The sequence below is a fragment of the Peromyscus maniculatus genome, chromosome 2 (assembly GCF_049852395.1).
Source record: "Peromyscus maniculatus bairdii isolate BWxNUB_F1_BW_parent chromosome 2, HU_Pman_BW_mat_3.1, whole genome shotgun sequence".
Lineage (NCBI taxonomy): Eukaryota > Metazoa > Chordata > Mammalia > Rodentia > Cricetidae > Peromyscus > Peromyscus maniculatus.
The window spans coordinates 12,502,552-12,522,551 of record NC_134853.1 but is presented as its reverse complement, the minus strand read 5'-3'; the positions used below and the strand labels follow the sequence as shown (position 1 = coordinate 12,522,551).

Below are 20,000 nucleotides of genomic sequence, written 5' to 3'. Positions count from 1 at the left end.
TGATACAGCCTTCATAGTGGCTGAGAGCTATGAAGAAAGGAAAACAGAAGATTGGGCTCAACTATATTTAGAAATTTCTTTCAGAAAGTTCTTTTAAAATGTGGATGTCACTGAAGGTCACAGGCATGCTAAGTATGATGACTAACTCAGTAACGCTCTTACTGTAATCAAATCTAATCTTGTCAGCCAAATCAAAGAAGGATTGATCAGTTTAAAATACATCAAATGATCTTCATAGATTGATGACAAAATCAAAATTCGTTTTGGTATCTGAGACGGTTAAAATGACACTCTAATTGCTTATGGGGCAAACATCACAAAGCTTAGTGTGTAATTTTAATCATGGATGAGCTGCAGGTTAATTATCTTCATGGCATGCATGTGGCTTTTAAAAAAATCTCTGAAATAATTTGATCATAATAAGCATAAAAACCTAATAGTTTTCTAATTAGTCCACAAACATTAATGTTTACCTTCCAGGCACTGATTCTGCATAACGTATACAGACTGAAGGTAGCCAAAATGCCAACAATACAACACACTGCTGAACTGATCTGAAGAGCACAAGGAAGGCCAGCAAAGGCTGGATATTTGGGATGAAAGCAATGATGCTATTAGATTAGTGGATTAAACAGGAAGTTCCAGGAGCCGGTATGAGCCTTTGCCTCAATGACAAGACCCGGTTTATGCATAGATCTATGTGGAACTGAAGTTCTGTCCTCCAAAGAGTAAGAAAGGCTGCTAAGCAGTGGACAGATTATGGGTTTCCGAGTTACAACCATTATGATTATATTATTTATAATAATAATAAGATTATTATTATTATCACTTCAATTCCATTTTATTTTTATCTTTACCACAGTTCTTAGCTCACAAAAAAGGGCATATGCTACATGCCACATGGGCTCTACAATGTATCATCTCAGTATTTCTCTACATAGAATAGATCCAATTTTTTTCATTTTGTATGAAAAGAGGTGGAAGTATAAGTTATAGAAACTATGTTAAAGGAATTCATATCAGAATTGTAGTATGATGTATTTTGTTGTAGTACTTCTTCATAATTTTACATCCAAGTGTCTATCAATTTCATCTCAATAAGATGCATATTCATCAGAAACCAGGTAAAACATATGTCTTCTATACAATCAAATTTACCTTTCTCTCTAAAACTAACAACAACAAAACTCTCTAAATTGGCATAGACAGCAACATTTTACCAGATTTTAATATTTTTATGTAGCTATTGATTTTCATGGTAGCAGTTTGTCAGTGCATTCTGATAGGACCCTTTCTCCTGTGTGGTTAAAGGGCTACTGAGATTAGTATGTTCCATGGCACTAACCATGATGCCACCAGATTCATTCTCATCACTGCAAAATGAAGTTTTTCTTTTACCGACAGGACTCTTATAGGAAGCTTGTGAAGCGTCATAAAAACCCCACGATGAAGACCGCAAAGAGAACCATTTAACTTAAACCATCGAACCATTCCTAAATGACTGCACAACACATGAATTCACTACGAAAGTTTCTTCACCATCAAAGCTAGTTTCTATTTAATCATCACCAATTTCTAGTCTCTACTGCCAAATGGTCTATTTTTAAAAATCACAAAGTCCTCAGGAAATTCCTTAGAGAAACCTGTGCTATCTTTTATGCTAAATTCAGAGCGATACATACCTGCTGGTCTGCTTAGAATACGTGTACACGGTTTTTGGTACTCGGAAATTCACAAGATCAGTGGCTTTGATCGTGTCAAATCCTGTTTTCGGAAGCAGCAGACAATATGCAGAAAAGAACTTTTTTTTTCTCCTTCTGCTTTGCTTTCTTCTGCAGTCACTGCTGCCTAAACTGCTCTGCTAAATGGTCAAACACACCTAAGAGGAGCCCTCTAATGAAAGGGGGTACTGCCTGCACAATAGGAGAATGCCTTTGCATTCAGCACTCAGAGTTCCCATTAGAACCCAAAACCAGAGGCCTGTTTTACCTCTGCTTTTTAATTGAGGCTACCCCAGCCCTCTTCTCCGGTCCAGTGAGACAGTGTTTGTGAAATGATTAAAAAGAACATGATCTGATCAAGAGGCCAGAATAATGGGGACAGAACGCAAGGTTAGCCACTCTGCTAAGTGCTGGGAAAGAAGAGCAGGGCACTCCTCCTCCTCCTCCTCCTCCTCCTCCTCCTCCTCCTCCTCCTCCTCCTCCTCCTATTGTTTTTATTTTCCTCTGCTCCCTGGCTATCTCCTAACACTCTGGGTCTTTATTTACTCCAACTGAAATGGGTTAAAAGTTGTCTGCTTACAGGAGAATTTGGTAACAAGTTACAAATTTGAAGAAAAAAAAAAGAAGAAAATAAATAAAAATCCTTGAGTTATATCAAGTTTCCAAAAGGTCATCTCTGCCTCTGCTGTGGCCTTTTCCCCATTCCAAATCCTCTATCAATATGTCATAGTGAGTTAGGCAAAGACAAAAGAGAGGCGCAGTGTGAAAACGGCACATATATCTAATCCTGACAAAGCAATGAATAGGCCTTCACAAGTATAATTATACTTGTTTATTTGTTGCCACGTACAGAGAACTGATGAAAAAAAAATCCATCAAAGTGGTATTATGCAGACACCAAGAGCTTCTTTTCTTTGCTTGCTAAAGCCACATTGAGGCTTAAATTCCTCATTGTTAAATTCAGAAGAAAGAAAAAAAAAAGATTTTTTGGCTGGACTTTTTTTTTTTTTTTGCATCAGTTGCTGACAGATCTTTTGTGTGCTGGGCTGCATTAGTTCACACCGCTACTTCATTTTTATCCATGCTGGAATTCATAATTCCAAACTACTGAACTGGAGCTTGGAAAAGGGTGTGGCTCACTAAGCCCAGCAAAGAGGTAGTGAGATAGTCCTCTCCTCAGAGTCTCTTTTTGATATGTCATAACACAGGTGAGGTACCTGGTTGGAAGGCCTGATTCCATGAGAAGACATATTTGATCTCCAGCCCTGAAGATGCTTCTCTTTTGAGGCAGCCTTCACAGTGATTTGCTTATTTCAGTCGGGTGTTAATATTTCAGAAAAAAAATTGCATAACTTTTCCCACTTCAATGTTAAAAATATTAGCAAAGGAGATGGCAGAAGATTGAAAATATTAAGTAAAAAGGTTTCAAACCCAACGATTAAAGGACCATTATGTTCCAGCAGACACTATATCAAGTAACTTCACAAAGGCACATTTTTAGAGGTGGGGTGGGGTAGTCAAGTCAGCTTTTTTTTTTTTTCATGCAGGATAGAAATATATCAAAGTAAAGGCAATCTCCATAGTTAATGTTTGTGAGCTTTACAATTTAAAACAGAAAAGCTGTAATTTTTCTTTGCTGGCAATCTGGAAACACTCTGGAGTTAATTACAGCTGATTCAGAGTGAACCACAGAAACAAAGACCAGTCTATGTCCAGACAATTATACTGCATTAACCAGCTTAGAGCTTCCTGCTGATGTTTCAGGGCTCTTCTGTTACACCCTTCTACCTTCCCAGCACGAGAGAGAATGCTTCTGCAAGAAGGAATTAATGAAGCGAACTGCAAAAGAATGTGTGACGACCTCTCCTGACACGGCAAAAACTTTCCACCCATGTCATGACAAAGGGGAGAAGGTAATTAAGTTTGAATAGAAGGATGTAACCAAATATATTCAGCGTTTAGAACAAGCACATTTTTAAGAAGGGAAAGTTTACAAAGACAAGTATGCGTGTGTGACTCAACTAAGTCCTTTTTCCTTGTTTCCCTCTTATTTTTCTCATTAAAATCTAAATGAGCGATTCAGGGCAGATTGGTTCCCCTCTCTATAAATAGGACCCTTGTGGCCGGAGCATCGTCTTCTCCCTCTTTGATTCTTTCTTTCCTCTCTTCTTCTTTCCGAGGCTCCTTCCCCCTCCTTCCCTCTCAGATCACTAAATCTACATGGAAGTTATGTGACAATTACATAGCATTAAACATATGTGCTGTGGAGCAAATGAGGAGAGGCATACTTTTCCACTAAGTCCAATAGTTCTTAATTAGATTAGTTGTGGGAAAGGGGAATTTTGCTCAGTTTTCTTTACAACTTTAATCAAACTCCAGCTACTTTGCTTACAGGGAATCAATAGTCCCTCTTTAACCAAATTATGCTATTATATGACTCATTTTATTTGTTTGCTTCAGGAAAATTTCATAATCAGTGGGCAAGATGGATCCAACACTTTAGCTACCTCTGGAAACAAACTTGGGTAATTTCGACCAATAGAGTTGATTTCTAATTTTCTTATTCATTCTAATTGGAAATGAATAGTTTGCATTGGTGTGAGGCAAGGACACAAACTGCAGTTATGCCCTGTGCCTTTTCTTGCTTTTCTCTTTTATTCTGTTTTGCTAGTATTCTAGCTGACACTCAGCCTTCTTGGTGATTGCTTCATTAAAGGGTAGGGGATCCAACCACCTACAGTATTACTAGAAACCTGTTCTTTGCCAATACTCAGAGACTACACTGACTTTTTTTTTTATCACCTGAAGAAAAGAAAAGTACCAAATAGTGCCAGTGACACCCCCCCCCCCCGCCCGGCAAGTCACCACCTTCCCCTTTTAAATGATCTTTTAGATATCTCTTCCCTAAATAATACATAATTCTAAAACTCAGTGAGGGACTGCATTAATGTATTCCCTGGAAGTACTACAATATTGTGTAAGTCACTCTAAATTCCAAAGCATCATAAAGGGGAACCAATTAGTCTTTCTTCTCGGGTCCCTCCCAGATGCTCCTATGATATTTGGAAAGTTTCCGTGCATAACACTTAAATATAAAGAAATAACATGGAATCATTTCAGTTTCCTCAGAGGAAAACATGGATTCTTCAATAACGTCTTGGAAATATATAAATCAAAGTTGTCGTGTCTTTCCTGCACCTGTATTGTCCATCTTTAAAATGTAATTGGCTAACCTCTCGCTTAAAACAACTTGAATATCTAGGTCATAGCAATTCTAATAGTCACAGGAATCTTTAAAAAATCTATCCCCGTTGGCGTAAACAATGTATCTTTAATTATCGAGTGTTTGGTGTCAAAAGATTTAGTAGTTTAGCACCAACCATCAACCATCACAGGCACTGTCATATACGCAGTATGATGACAATATGTTTCAATGCCTATCTGTGTGTTTCCTTCTTTAGTCACAAAGAAAACACAGAACTACTAACAACTATTTACAAGGGAAATAATTTTATGATTATTTGTGTTTCACTCTTCCCACCAATATAACAATAAATGCACTAGTGTTAAGTATATTAGAAAACCATTCCTTGCAGGCTGAACCAACCATAATTACCTTCATAAAACTAATCACAGTTCAGGTATTCCAGCAAACATTCCTATTCTCTGAGCAATGACTTTAATGCTTTTACATGATTTTGCATAGTTTTAACAAAGAAAGTTACGTGCATAATTCTTTAAATGACTACCAAGTGACTCTTGCTCTATATCTAAATCTTAGAGTTCTTACAGTTTTCCAAATGCAACTGTTTTTATATTCCATGTAAATATTTCAAATGACTTTATATTAAAAAACCACATTAGGACTAACATAATAGAGAACATAAGTGGAATGCCAAGTGTTCTTCTGGATGAAATCTTGGCAAATTTATGTTTGATCACTAAGATTAGATGGTTATTTTATTTCTGTTTTGAAGGGCCTTTTGTCTGTGAGCTCTCTCTCTCTCTCTCTCTCTCTCTCTCTCTCTCTCTCTCTCTCTCTCTCTCTCTCTCTCTGTCTCTCTCTCTCTCCATCACTCTCTTCCCTCCCTCCTTCCCTGCCTTTCTCTGTCTCTTCCTCTGTCTTTCCCCTAAAAGTTGATTTGACTGCTGCCCAGCAGTGGAGTGAGCAATTCAGTAATTAACTTTTGTGTTTTAAATCTATGAAGTTTAATTAGATTTCATTATAAACAAACAAATGTCAACCATAATTATAAGATCCTTGGTTTACCCACATATTATCCCTTTTCAAACAAACTTGATGTCAAACAAATTAAAATCAAGCAACCAGCAATTTTGAGTTGAATTTTACATGATCTGCTGGTAACCTGATTACTTTAACTTCAATATCATTACAGGAAAGTATTTCAGGAAAAATAATTACAAGAATTCCAACAGGAGACAAGCTTAATGGTATTGATTCAAAAGATGCATGTTCCCAGGACCATGTTGAAGAAGTAATGTAAGCTCAAATCTACAGTTTCTATTAAAATGAAATTGTCTAGCATGAAGAAGAAATTTAAGATTAGTGTCTGAAAAGCTAGAGATATGAAGCCAACTAAATAATTATCTGGGCCCAATTATCTTACACATTAAGTAGCAAAATATTAGTGTGGAGCAACCACGAGACATGGGGTTTGCAGGTTTGTTTACTGACTGGTATATCTATTAGGACCAAGGACAAGTGGAGCTGTCAGGACATAATGAAGGTAAATGATTAGTTAGCACCAAGCCTGAACTCTTCTTCAATGCAATAAGAGTTAATTAAAGTTTACCATCAAACATCAACCAAAGCAGGATGTTGATCAGGTTTCAGCATTAAGTGCAAACAGACAATAGTTGGCAGCAATTAGTGCAGCTATCAAATGACATGCGATGATAATTATACATTTAAAACAGCTAAAGAGCTAGGAGAGAAACTAATCAGCGTCTTTGACGACAGATACTCAAAGGGCAGGAAACAGGTATCAGATTATTTCACTTTAACACTGTAAATCAATGGAATTAAACAAGAAAAGGTTGTATGGGTACATCAGCTGAAAGAGAACAGTTAACTGGGTCCAAAATGAAATAAATCTGTTAGGATTGGTCTATCAGAGATAAAAACTTGTGTAAGGAAAGAAAACCTGTTACTTTTCAATTAATGTTTCGCAATGAACTCTGTGTAAGGAAAAATTAGCTTCTTGATTTTGTGTAAGTGCAACTGTCACAAGTATTTCATTGTCAGAATTGTTATTGAAATTAAGTATTAACTTCCACTCTGATGTCAAAAGCATTTAGTACCTGAATGTTACCTGGGTGTATGCAAATGCTATTTCCTTACATAGATTTTAGATAGAAGATTGGAACTCTTTAAATGCAGCTAAACATAAAGGCCAGGTATACATGTTGGGCATATGTATGCATGTTTAGCATATGACAAGTTCATGCTATCTCAAGCATGTAGTTTCAGTGTGTCTTAAATAGATACCCCCCCTACACACACACAACAAATGCCTTGGAAATTCCATAGTTTCCCAACTGCAGTCTAAAGCACATTTCCAGAACTGTGTCAGTCCTTACATCTCCCACTCTCCACATTTCTCCAACACATTTTGTTATGCTAAGGATTTGTCCATAGCGTTGTCTAATCCCAATCTTTCCCTGGAGCTAAATCTGAGCCATGGCTGGCTCCCAGTACAAAAATGTGTCTCTCCAAAAGCCCTTTTGCCCCTTCTGTGCTCATACACTCATTGGTCCTGACATCTTCACTCCAGCCATGACAAATGAGCTGATGACTCTGATGTGATTGTACAGCTTTATCTAAAGATACATCATTAACTCTCATCACCATCTCTAAAATGGTTCTTTGGGTTTCTGTAATGTATTGTAAAAGTTTGAGGAAAGAGTGTGTGTGTGTGTGTGTAAACATATGCTCCATAGGTAATAACCAACTATATCAAAGGAGAAAAGAGAGCTCGATGTGACTGGATTTGTGTTAGGGAAACACTAGAGTAATACATGTTACTCTGGGGAGTTAAGTCACCACTAAACGCCTGGTCAGTACAAACCAGGGAGTCAGACTGTCATTTAAATATCTTTTCAGTCCTCTCAACATGAGCAGCTGAGGTAGAGCATCAATTGTAAAGTAATATTATTGATAAATATGGCTAATCATTGGGTAGAGCAGTCCTGTTCTTCAATTCTACTCCATGCTGCACCTAGTTTATTCTTACCCTCTTTATGGTATTAAACCTCTATTCACTTTCGTGGGGTAAGAGACTGTCAAAACCAGTTTTACTACGACATTGTCATAGTTTTCAATTAGAAAGAGGCAATATTTTTCAATTATTATTAAATGTAAAACTCTTAGGTTATTTGAAAGGCAAGCCTTTGCTTTAGCATAAATACCTCCACCTACAGGCTTACTAAGATTCCTAGTTCCAGGTGCAAGTTCTTGGTACATACACTATGGAATTTATACAGTAGATTCTTGTTATAATTTCTTTTCTCCAATCTTCTGAGAACACACAGCCAATCATAGGCCATTCTCCCATAACAAACCACAGAAAGGAGGTCAGCCTTTGAGGTAGTAAAGTGCTGTTCACTCTTGGACCATGCAAGAAGCTCTTATTGGCATCGGTCCCCTTCTCAGAGCAAGAACAAAGCCAAGTGCTTGTGTGAGCTTTATGAATAAATCAGAGGTGAGCCGCTTTAAGTGCTGTCCATGATTTCCTTGTTGACAGTGAATACTTAAACAGCCTTCTATGGCCAGGGACTTCTGGCAAACCAGAATGACTCTTAATCAATTGGTAGCCTGCTTCTTTTTGAGAAGGAAATATCCCTTCCCACTTTTTTTCAACTTTTCACCTTTTAGATTATTGTGGCCCTATCTCTACTCACTTAGCTTTATAAAGCTAGCCCAGTCAGTTACAAGAGTTAGCACAGGACTCAAGACACCTGCAATCCAATGTTCTTGGTTTACAGATCAAACCATCCAACCAGCAAACCAACCAACCAAACAAACAAACAAACAAACAACCCTTTTAAAAGTAGCAAACATACAAACACACACACACACACACACACACACACACACACACACACACACACAACCCAGGTCTCCTCATCTACTCTGAATTATGTGATATTTCCCAGGAACTTCTAGATGCTTCAGCTTCCTTATCAGTTGCAAAGGGAATTGTGCCCTGTTCCTTCTGACTACAACAATCTAGATCTCTAACATAAATGCTCATTTACATTGCCCTAAAAGTTTTCTCTAAGGAATTTTCCAGAAAAGGAACAACTAATTTAAGAGTGTACACTTCTTTTCAGTACCTAGTTGAGAGGGGGAGCAATATCTGCTAGCATAATAAACTGAAGATTTCAGTGTGTGCTTTTGATAATCATTAGTAAGTCACTCAGCAGCTTGAGCTCCAGGAAGTTGCCAATAATATGCCCATCACTGTGGATGCAGTAGTCAAACGGATGGGAACCTGCCTCCATAGAGGCTGCAATCCACTTGAAGAACTCTTAAACACATATAATCCAAGGCCACTTATATTTCCATAATAAATATAAACAATAATTTCATGTATAAACATGTATCACAGTGGAAGGTTATTAGGAATTAAAGTATTATGAAAACTGTAACAAAAGTATAGTTCAGTTTCTAGATAGTCCAAAACATTGCATTTATATATTCATTAACTTTTAGGCAGTCTATCATCTTTGAAACTGGATAGTCCTCCATCAAATAATGCATTATTTTAAAAAGGCAAAACTTTTATTTACCCTAATAATTAAGCCAAGTGGATGCTAAAGAAAATTTTTCTCAAGATGGTTTAATGATTCTGTATACATTTACATATATGTATATTTGAAACTTTTTTTCCTCAAGGCTGATAAAAATTTTGGTTAATAGGTCACCATGGAGCAGCAGGACTGATATTCATTTCATGACATATCAAAAACTCTTAATAACAAACACATAGAAAAGTGTTTCTATGGCATATAAGCCAGTTTTGGAAAGCCCTCTAATTCACAGGCTCTCAAGCAGATTGAGTTCACTGCAAGACTAAAGTGAGCTTTGTGGTCTTTTCTATTATTGTATTTAATGGACAGCCAGGACTCTTGAGTTTATGTGAATTGACCAAGGTCTGAATTATTTAAAAACTGTTTCTGTCCTAATTTGCTGTGTAGAAAAATGAAGAACCAGAAATACATTAAATATCTAGAAGCCCTCATATCTAAACTAGGTTGTGATGATGGAGTGGAAGATAATGGTGTGGAGAAAGAGCCACCTGCCAAGCTATATGCCATCTAGAGACCTACGAAGGAGAAAAAGAAGTGAGAAGGCTTCTATCTCCCTCCTTACCTCTTAGATATACTCATTGCCTAATTCTTATCTCTTCTTATCAGGGAGATGGGCCACTCTACTCAGATCCTTGTAGATTTAAAATATCAAACAATCCCCATCCAAATGTTTCATTAAAACCAACTATTAAAGAAAGAAGCAAAGGCCACAGTGACCATGTATCATGTCACACCACGCTGACTTACTTTGCAGTTCACAACACTTATGTTCAGCAAACCTGGAGACACATAACAGGAAACTGAGGCTTATGAAGATTAAATACTTGGACAGGGTCGCTTACAAATCTAAATTAATCAAGATAGCTTGTAAGAGACATGATGCCTATGGGTCATTAGGTTGCTAAGAAATTAAGTAGATTCTCATCTAAAATTTAAGTGAAAATAAAATAAACTTACTTGAAAGTAAAATGAATCCAAAGTAAACAGAATGAAAGGGTGGGCTGGCTTGAATTATGTGCATTCTTTCTGGACACGATGCTGCCTCAAAAACTTCACAACCTTGTCCTCATTTACTTCCCGCACAGAGAACGGAAAGTTTCTCCTTGTTCACACCATGTTCATGATTATTAAAAATGCATTTTAAGTCACTGAGGTCATCAGTATTTTTATGAATCATAGAGTCTTCTTAGCCATTCAGAGCACCTAGACTAACCTGTTACTTAACACAAAAGTATGTATAAGAGTCACAGTGCTGGGAGGCTGCCCGGATTCTGCTTTGCCCCCTTCAGGAGCAGAAAGCACATTTTCTCAGAGAAAACAACATCCCTGCTGGACTGCCATGACACACTTCTCTCTGCTTCTCCTCCTCATCTTTGCAACCTTCCTTTGCATGCATTCAACAATCCCCTTCCCAAACATACAAGACACTGGGGTGAGCATCAACCCTTGAAGGATGGAATAGAGTTCTTGTCTTCACACTGTCCTGGCATGATGGCTAAGTTGATTAGTTCTTAGGAACTCAGTTCCGATTTAACAAAGGAGCTAGCTGAACTGAACTAAACGGATGGAAGGCTGTTCTCTGACTATTCAGTCTTTAGAGTTTTTGGTGGTATCAACAACTTCCTTGCTTTTTTTTCCCCTACAGAGCTTATTTTGACCAATTCTTAGAAAATGAAGGAAATTCAGCTTGTCGGAGGAAATTTTCATGGTTTGCTACTGAATATATCTATGAAGCAAAGAGAAGCATTCAATTTAAAAAGGAACAGGTGTGTGTGTGTGTGTGTGTGTGTGTGTGTGTGTGTGTGTGTGTGTTTGCGTGTGAGTGGAGTGGACATGTTATCAAAAATTAAACATAACTGTATCCACTAAAACATAACAAAACAACTTGTTTAATAGATTCAGGAAGTCTTAAGTACAAATTATATCATTCCTAAATTTATGGATTTTTTAAAAGTGCTACAAACTGAAATATAGAGAATACAGGTTTCATGAAGGTTTCCTGGGAAGAAAGTTGAATCAATATTTCAGCTTCTTTGAATAATTCTTCTAAATAGGAAAATATTAAGGTTCTCTAAAATCTTCCTCTTCAAATTTTATTTTGTTTTGATTTTAAGAATACAGCCAGGTTACACACAGCAGAGTGTAAGTTTTTGTATTTTAACGTTGTTACACCAATGAATTTCCATTCTCCTTTGTAGTGAAGAAGAAGAACTTTATGGACAGTAATAAAATGCATATTTTAACACAAAAGTCAATTTTCCCTGGTTAAAATGATTTAGATCTAAGTAAATATTCGTAGAATGTTCTCTGGTTTTATAGCAAGGACAAAATGCAATCAATAAACCTTGTTTTTAGAGGCATGTGCTAGAATATATGCTACCCAGTTATCATCTGAGCATTGCTATGTCCTCAGGACAGACGGGGGCATCGGACAGGAACATTAGATGCTGCTATGCCAGCCTCCTAACTGACCAAAACACCTAAGTTTGCTTGGAGATTAGTACTGTCTGGCATAAGAACCAATTTAGTCTACTCCAATTCTGACTTTTAAAAAAAAATCTAGAATGCTAAAGTGGATAATTATATTAGGGATGCCTCTTGCCAAACATGACTTTAGTGTCAAAGCTATTTTTACATGCCATGCATACATTCAAAAATTCCTCAGTGGCAAGTATTTCATTTCACTCACAATCCTTTGAGTAGGGGAGTAGAGAACAGCCATTTCTGACCAGAGGATTGTATGTCAAATGTGAAACCATATCAGACTTTCAAGGCAACTTGTGAACCTCTGAAATGGGGGAATTAACACAGTATCAACTCCAGCAAGATCGCAAGGAGCCCAATCCTCATGCAAGAAAATAATGCCACTGAGCTCTCATTAAAAGCCCATTTTGTCCTGAGCCATCAAAGACCAGGAGTGAACTAAGATTTCGGTTACATTGTCAGGGATAAGTAAAACAAGTGCTAAGAGAAATGGTGCATTTTCAGTTCTCACGTGTGTCCATCTGTTCACATATAAACAGATATTCTGCTGTCTGATTCTTGCGGTCTTGATATCAGAATACCCTGGGCTTTTGCCCATTTCCTAAGAATGCAGACATCACCTAAGCTACTATTCACCCACGTGTGAGCCTCATCCACGGTGGCTGGCATGCTGCCAGTCACAGCACATGGTACCTGCTTAACAATGTCTTAAAATACAAATGAATTTATTTTTTAAATTAACACATTTTTCTTATGGAAATACCTTAATAAACCCTTATTCATGTAAAAAATAGCCTCCATGTGCATGTTTTTGTTCTTTTAAGACTTTTTTTCAAGCATATCATAAAGTTGACCATAAAAGTTTCTGAAACAATCCAGAATTTCTTGACAAATTTTAAAAAGGACTCTAGTAAAGAAGTTGGGTGACTTTATAACAAAGATCAAACACTTTTCCTTTACAATATGCTGTATTCAAGAGGCAACCTATGCACTTTCATTTATAGGAAAACACTTTTGATTTCTCAAGTTTCCATATAACCTTCATAACAGAACCCCAGCAAGGGACCCACTAAAGTGATGAGGCAAACGGAAGTTCTTCTGCCTAGCCATAGACTAGTTAGGATCATATCTGGTGGAATCTTTTAGCTCTGCTCTGGGGCAGCCTTCCCCATAGATCCCATGGATCATTTGTGGTGACTCTAAATTAGAAAGAGACTGCGTAAAATGCATACATTTATACAAAATGTATGAAAATACTGATCTATTCTGCTATTGATTTGCATATATACAAAAGAACTAGTTCTCACCTTCGAAGGTGTCTTAACACATGGTATTTTCACTGCCCTCATTATGGCTGAAGAAACTTCATCAAGAGACCTGTTTACACTGTCAACTGATAACCAATTATAGCTCTGACTAGTGACAAGGAAAAACTCAACTGCACATGTTTCTGAGTAAACGTAGAGCTCCTAGACATCTTTCAAAAGACCTACTTAATAAACATAGAGTACACCTCTGAACTAACCAGAAGATTGCATTCAGAACTTTATGAATTAAAGTCTAAGAAGACAACTTTGTATTCTCATCTGCGATCCCTTCTTGATTTGCAAAAGCTGATAGACCACTTAAACACTTAACATTGCCAAAAGTCAAAATACACCACTCTGCCCCCAATGAAGTATTCTGTCAATTGAGGTAGTTATTTCTTATCAATGGAGGAAGTACTAGAAGGTCAGTAATTAAATGAACTGGACAGTTATGCCACACCACTGGCTTCTCCTAAAATAACTATTTTTTGCCATAAAAGTGCTGGGAATTCTTGACACTCTGTAGTCAATATTTGGCTAGGCTGGACTGTTACTTGAAGCCTTCCACATGCATACCTCTGGTGATCATCTACTACTAGCTTGCACTATCGTCATCCATCTCTTCCCAATCATGATGAAAACTCAGGACATCTTAGAAAGTTGCTGAAACCCCAGTCACCGCTTGTTTGCTCATGTCTTGGACAAACATAACTTTGGAGAGAGCAGAACATAGACATAAAGAAAGAAAGCCTGCGATTTCATCTTCCTTTCATCTTAGTCCTTCAGTCAACCTTTTGGATCCCTATTCAACAGAGCTTTTCACTATGCAAAAAAATGCTAATCCTTTTCCGATGCTTTCACACTTGTATAAACCCCCATGCCTTCAACTGAAAAGCAATTATATCAGTTTACCTTTCTGTCAAAAACAGGATTAATATTCTAATAAGAGAATCTCCTTTCTTTTCCTATCTTTTTGCTTTAGGAAACTAGTGGTTATTAGTAGAGACATTCTTTGAACAAGAACACATTACTTTAAATATCATTCTGTTAAGCAATGGGTGGATAAAAGCAGAAGGCAGAGGCAGAAGAAAAGTCCTTCAGTTACTGCAGAAACTCTTTTTTTCTCAGAGACTGACCTTGATTTGCAGATGCCCAAAGAGAATGAGGCTCACTCTGGTCTATTAATCAGAAACAAATTATGAAAGAATGTAGCTGGACTGGTTGACACTATCCAGTCTTGGGAGACTCAGTAACAGCCGAGTAACAATGTCCTCTTCATGGGTAATGAACAGCCATGACAAATGGGGCAGAGAAACTATTTATTTGCATATGCAAATTCCCACACAAGGGAAACATGTACAAACAAGTGTCATTGTAAGGTGGATTAGGCAAACAACGATTTCTTTTTAGGACATTCTGCAGCCCAGAACATTAGTCAGCACAATTAAACCAGTCTCCATGGAGACTAATGAAATTTCACCATGGTATGAGTTAAATTAGATAGCTAGTTATGTGTTTCCACAATCCAACTTGAAATCCATTATTGTTTCAGAACAATATAGCAATTGTGCCTAGCTGATCTTTGCCAGCTCAACAAGCTCCTAAGTTGACAATTTGCATATGTTAATATAATTAAGCACTAATTACATGAAACTTGTACATATTCACATGCACTTTCCCTGGGCGCTTCTCAGTTTGAACCTTGGCCAAGTCTTTAACCCTTAGAATGGTTTTTAGAGGAGGGAAAAAAAAAAAAACACCCAAAAGACAAAAACAGAAAAACCACACTGCCTATGGGGACAGCCCCTAGGCAGACACAGAAAAGCTCTTCATTTATGAATACAAAGCCTAACCTGGCTTCTCATATTTCTAGCCACAATTGCAGAAAATATTTTGTGAGAGTACTAGAAATCCGGGAAAGGAAAATAAAGACAGGGTACCAGTTAGAGTAGTAGTTAAAGGCTCCTAACAAGTGTCTGAAAGAGGAGAGCAATCCCACTCATTTCCAGAAAGTGTTACAAAAGATTCTGTTCTATTGCCACTGTCAAGTCTTGGGAGATAAAAATGGTTTGACAATAGCAAAAATAGCAAGTGGAAAAGGGAAAAGGAGAGAGCAGCAACTAATGAGCTTTACATAAATATATGCAGAGGCAATTAAGCAATGTTAATTACTATAACAGCAGTTAATTGAATATAATTAGATATTTTAAGCCACTAAATAAAGCATAGTTAAGATTAATTTTATTGAGATTAATTGTAAATAAGGATAGATTAACTCTGTGTTTTGACAGGCATAAAAAAGTAGTTCTGTAAATTGGGTAGGAGCATTGCCATCAGTCCAAAAATCCTAGATTATTTTAGTGTCACACCTCAGAATCATCTCCTCAATAAACATGACTTTTCAAACCCAAACACACAGGAATCTTTAAGGAAAACAAACAGCTTGCAGAGATTAAAGAGCCTTTTGTCCTTTTTCATGTGCATTCCTTTTAACAGACTAAATTAAGCGAGTCTGGTGTACGTTTTTTAGGAAGGAACATTTCACACTGAATGGAAAAAATGTTCTATCACATATGAAATTCTTGCAGCTGTGCGGAACTTGGTCCAGATGGTTTAAGACTATAAAACAAGACCAAATGATAGGCAGTAGGCCTTCCGAAGATTACGTGATAAAGTCACAGTCTTTCATTTCCACCCTCCCCCCATTTCTACTTCACATTTTCCAATCAATTGGTATACTTTCTGATATACTTGTGTTTCTCCAAGAAAGTCTCAAGAAGTATTGCTCCTACTAAGTGCCAGAAACTAAATATAAAGAAGAATGGAAAGAGGCCTCATTGAACAGATACCAGCTAAGTCAGTCAGGCAGAAAACTCAGTGATAGCTATGACAAGAATATATGCAAAAGGCACCACTTGATTATTACTGTCAGAAACAATGATTTCTAGAAGTACTTCTTAGGAAAACGTTGCTACATGAAAAATCTCTTCCTTCCAATACTTTCACACCAAGCTAATTCATGCATAGTGTTTTGGAAAATTAACACAGTCCTCAAGAATGCTGAACAAATCACTACTAAGAAAGGAGCATCAATTGATTTTGAAATAAATCAATAGGTGATTAACATAATATTTTTAAAGCAGCAGAACGTATATACCATGCACAAACACATATATGACATTCCCAATACACCACAGCTTTAACTGAAGGAGAGCTTTACACTCCTGACCCTGGCTCTACACTGCCTCACAACTTCTGTAGGGCACCTTTAGTCTTTATAACGAAAAACCTAAAATGGTCTGTGAAACAAGACTACGACAAGCCATTCTGCAGTGAAAGATTTTAAATCATCCAGCCTCTTCTAATAGACTTGAGACTTATTGAGGTAGAAACCATAAAAAATGAAGAAGGGAAATTTAATCCCTGAAATATTGATTTGCACATTAATATCATATAGGCAGAGGGCAATTTGGCTTCGTGGAAATGACACATTGTCGACCCTTGGTGAAGTCAGAGCCAATCTAACTGCTGAACATGTCTGAACCTCAAGAGTTATTAAGGGCTTCCCTTCTTGCCTTTATGACTTTTCTTCAGCCTACCAATGCAATCTTAAATGTATTATCTTTAAGAAATAATTGTAAAACCTCAGGGGTTTTCCAGTTAATGGAAGGGAGGCCAAACCACATCAGATTCTGAAATGCAACATTAAACCCTTGCAATCAACAAAACCACCTCAATTCTCATCCATCCAGTGCAGGATCTAATATTGTTATTAGAGATAATCAGATTTCATTGTGTAAATTTAGGCTCATGGTCAGAATGGAAGCAGTAAATTCTGCAATATTAAACAGCAATTTTCTTAACCTCCTCTCTGTTTCCCCCGCTGCTGCAGCACCTTTGAAATAACCCAACTAGCTCACAATTAATGAACAGAGTTGGGTTACTCTGCCCAAAACTGCCAAAGATTACAATGGAGGCGAACATGGTTGCCTGTTTTTAACTTTAAGTGGCAACTTTCACTTCTCAGAACCAGAGCCACTGTCTCTGCCTCAGCCCACAGTGGGTGTTGCTGCTGTGACTTACACAGCTGGTTTACCTGACCTTTCTTTGTTCCTCGGGTACATTTCACTTTTCAGATTTATGGTGCTACCCTCATATTTCATTGACCCTATCTCCATTGCTATAAAAAAGGAAAACACTCGAATAAGAGTTTACTTTTTAAATACAAGAGCAGCCAGCTATTGAATAAACACACAGCGATGCTCTCCACAGTTTACGCCATAAATATTAAAACCATTAGAAAAACAACTGTATGAACCTTATGATCCCTTCACTGAAGCCAGGTGCCAGAGGTTAAAACAGCTGGCTAGCCATCTTTTATTTGTGTGTGTCTTCCTGCTGCTTGAAACTCCAGCCCTTGAATAATATCAAACATTCCCTTAAGGATTTACTTTTTATTTTCTTTTTCTAAAGATGAGGAAAGAAAATCTTCAATTTCTTTAATATGCTTCTCAGTGGAGAAGAAAAACTCTAAAACACAGTCACAGATGAAGTGAAATAATCCCAAGTATTCCCTTTCTGCTTTATTTAAACCCATCCTTCTCAACAAATCCTATACACACCATTCTTTTTATTCTTCAGTTAGAAAAGAGAAAAGAGCGAGAAGCGAGAAAGAAAGAAAGTCGGAGCTTGCTCTGCCAGTTTGGTCAGTAAATATAAAGTAAAGCAAGTGTGGAGGGCAGCGAGAGTGCTACATACCCGGGCTGTGTTTTTGCATTGCTCTCAATGGAAGCGATCGATGCCCATGTCACTGTCGTCCCAATCGCAGCCAAGTCTCAGCCTTAATCTAAGCACCAAACGAAAAGGCAGCGGCAGCCGCAGCCTCTCCCTGATTCTTCCATCCATCCACCCAACTAAAAATATAATACTACATATGAGCTTTAACCACTCCACGTTTATAGGGATCAAGCCACTGAAAATCCAGGAGAACACAATAAAAAAAAAAAAAAGAAAGAAAGAAAAAAAAAAAACCTCCTGTCTCTTGTCTCTCCTCTCCCTCTCTCTCTTCCTCTCTCCTCTCTCTCCCCCCGTGTCTCTCTCTCTGTCTCTCCTTTTGCCATCTACATGATCCTTGATTAAACATGGAACAGAGTTAATAAAAGGGGGGGGGGGTCAAGGGGAGGAAATGCGACTGTCAGAAATCGGGAACGCCAGATTTCCTGGTGAACCTGCCTCTGAGTCGGTGTCAATCCACCATCTTCAGCCACTGAACTTGTCTTTGGGTTTTTGTTTGGTTGGGGGGGGGGGGTGTTGTTCTGTGTGTGCTTTTTGGGGGAGGGGGAGAGCGAAGACAAGGTGGGGGCTGGAGGTGGGGGGAGTGGGGCGAATGTGTGTCTGTGAGTGTTGACTAGTGTGTGTGTGTGTGTGTGTGTGTGTGTGTGTGTGTGTGTGTGTAGGGGTCGGAGTGTGTGTGCGTGTTGGGGGGGGGGGTGTCCGTGTTTGTGATCTGAACCTTTGGTACCTACAAGGAGGGTGTCTCACCGAACGGTAGCTAAAACCTCACCAGGACCGCACGGAACTGTGGAGACACAGCCGAAGGCGCCGCTGGAGCTTCATATCTGGGCCAGACCCCAGACCCAGCGTTGCAAGGATCCCCCCGCCCGGATCACAGGTAACAAAAGAAATACAAACCAGTGCATCGTCTTCTGGGGGAGGGGGCTGGATGGGGAACCTTCTGCAACTTGACCATCGCTGAGGAACTTTTATACAATTCCACGAGAAATTTTATTATTATTATTATTATTTTTCTGATAGTAAAGAGTAGAAAGGATGGAAAGGGAGGAAGGCAGAAGGGGGGGTGTGGAAGAAAAAAAAAAAAAAAAAGACAAGACCCGCCGAATTCCAGCCCCTGCTCGCTCGCCTAGCTTCTCCAGCCAGAAGGCGCGCATGGTACCGGCTGAAGCTAGGAAGGTGAAGTTCATTTGCAGACATGGAACCCTGGAGCGGGGTATGTGGGGGGGGCAAGGAATGAATCAGTTCCCATAGTCGACCACAGCCCCCTTACACTTACACACACACACACACACACACACACACACACACACACACACACACACACACACACACACACACACTACACACCCTTGCCCTTAACCAAAAAAAAAAAAAAAGCAAAGGCTCTTGATCCCCAGCCGCGGGTGTCCTCTTAAGGCGGCGATCAAGCCCCGGGCAAGCTGCTTCCACCCCCAGGTCCGCAGCCTGAGGCCGGGAGATCCCGCCTCCTAACGGACCTGCCAGGGTCCGCGGCGCCGGCGCAGCCGAGAGCAGCCCGGGCCTGCCGCTGCCCGCCGCCGCTCGGCAGACCGGTGTCTACCTGCAGCCCAGCCCCGCGTTCGCCCATCCTTCTGAGCCCCGCGCCCTGCGCGCACCGGCCCCGGCCTCCTGCTGCCCCGCGCAGGGAGCGCCCTCCGGGGAACTTGCGAAGGGGTGGGGAAGGTAAAAGGAAGAAGAAAAGGAAACCGAAAAAAGGTGCAGGGGAGGGTCGAGGGAGAGGAGAGGAGAGGAGAGGGGGCTCCAAGCCCCACCGACCAACGTCCAAACTTTCGGAGGATCTGTGCCGAGGAAGCGTCATCTCAATGGGGTGCGGGGACGAGGG

The 20,000-nt window shown here is 38.9% G+C and overlaps 1 protein-coding gene and 1 long non-coding RNA gene across 8 annotated transcripts in view; one reads left to right on the top strand and one right to left on the bottom strand.

Moving 5' to 3' along the window:
• Zfhx4 (zinc finger homeobox 4) overlaps window positions 1-20,000 on the bottom strand; it is a 179,203-nt gene that overhangs the window by 158,308 nt on the left and 895 nt on the right. The window contains exon 1 of one of the 7 annotated variants that reach the window (XM_042270772.2): window positions 19,934-20,000. This exon is cut by the window's right edge and continues 414 nt beyond it. The exons of 3 other annotated variants lie outside the window; for them this stretch is intronic. The gene's annotated coding sequence lies outside the window, so the exon portion shown is untranslated. Of the gene's footprint in view, window positions 1-1,682; window positions 2,136-18,103; window positions 18,552-19,036; window positions 19,169-19,933 lie in introns of those variants that run through there. 3 more of the 7 variants (XM_076563775.1, XM_015996585.3, XM_076563776.1) reach the window with 3 other exon arrangements.
• The window catches only part of LOC121827137 (uncharacterized), an 80,953-nt gene continuing 79,684 nt past the window's right edge, over window positions 18,732-20,000 (top strand). The window contains exon 1 of the long non-coding RNA XR_006069231.2: window positions 18,732-19,016. This is a non-coding gene — a long non-coding RNA (uncharacterized LOC121827137). The remainder of the gene's footprint in view (window positions 19,017-20,000) is intronic.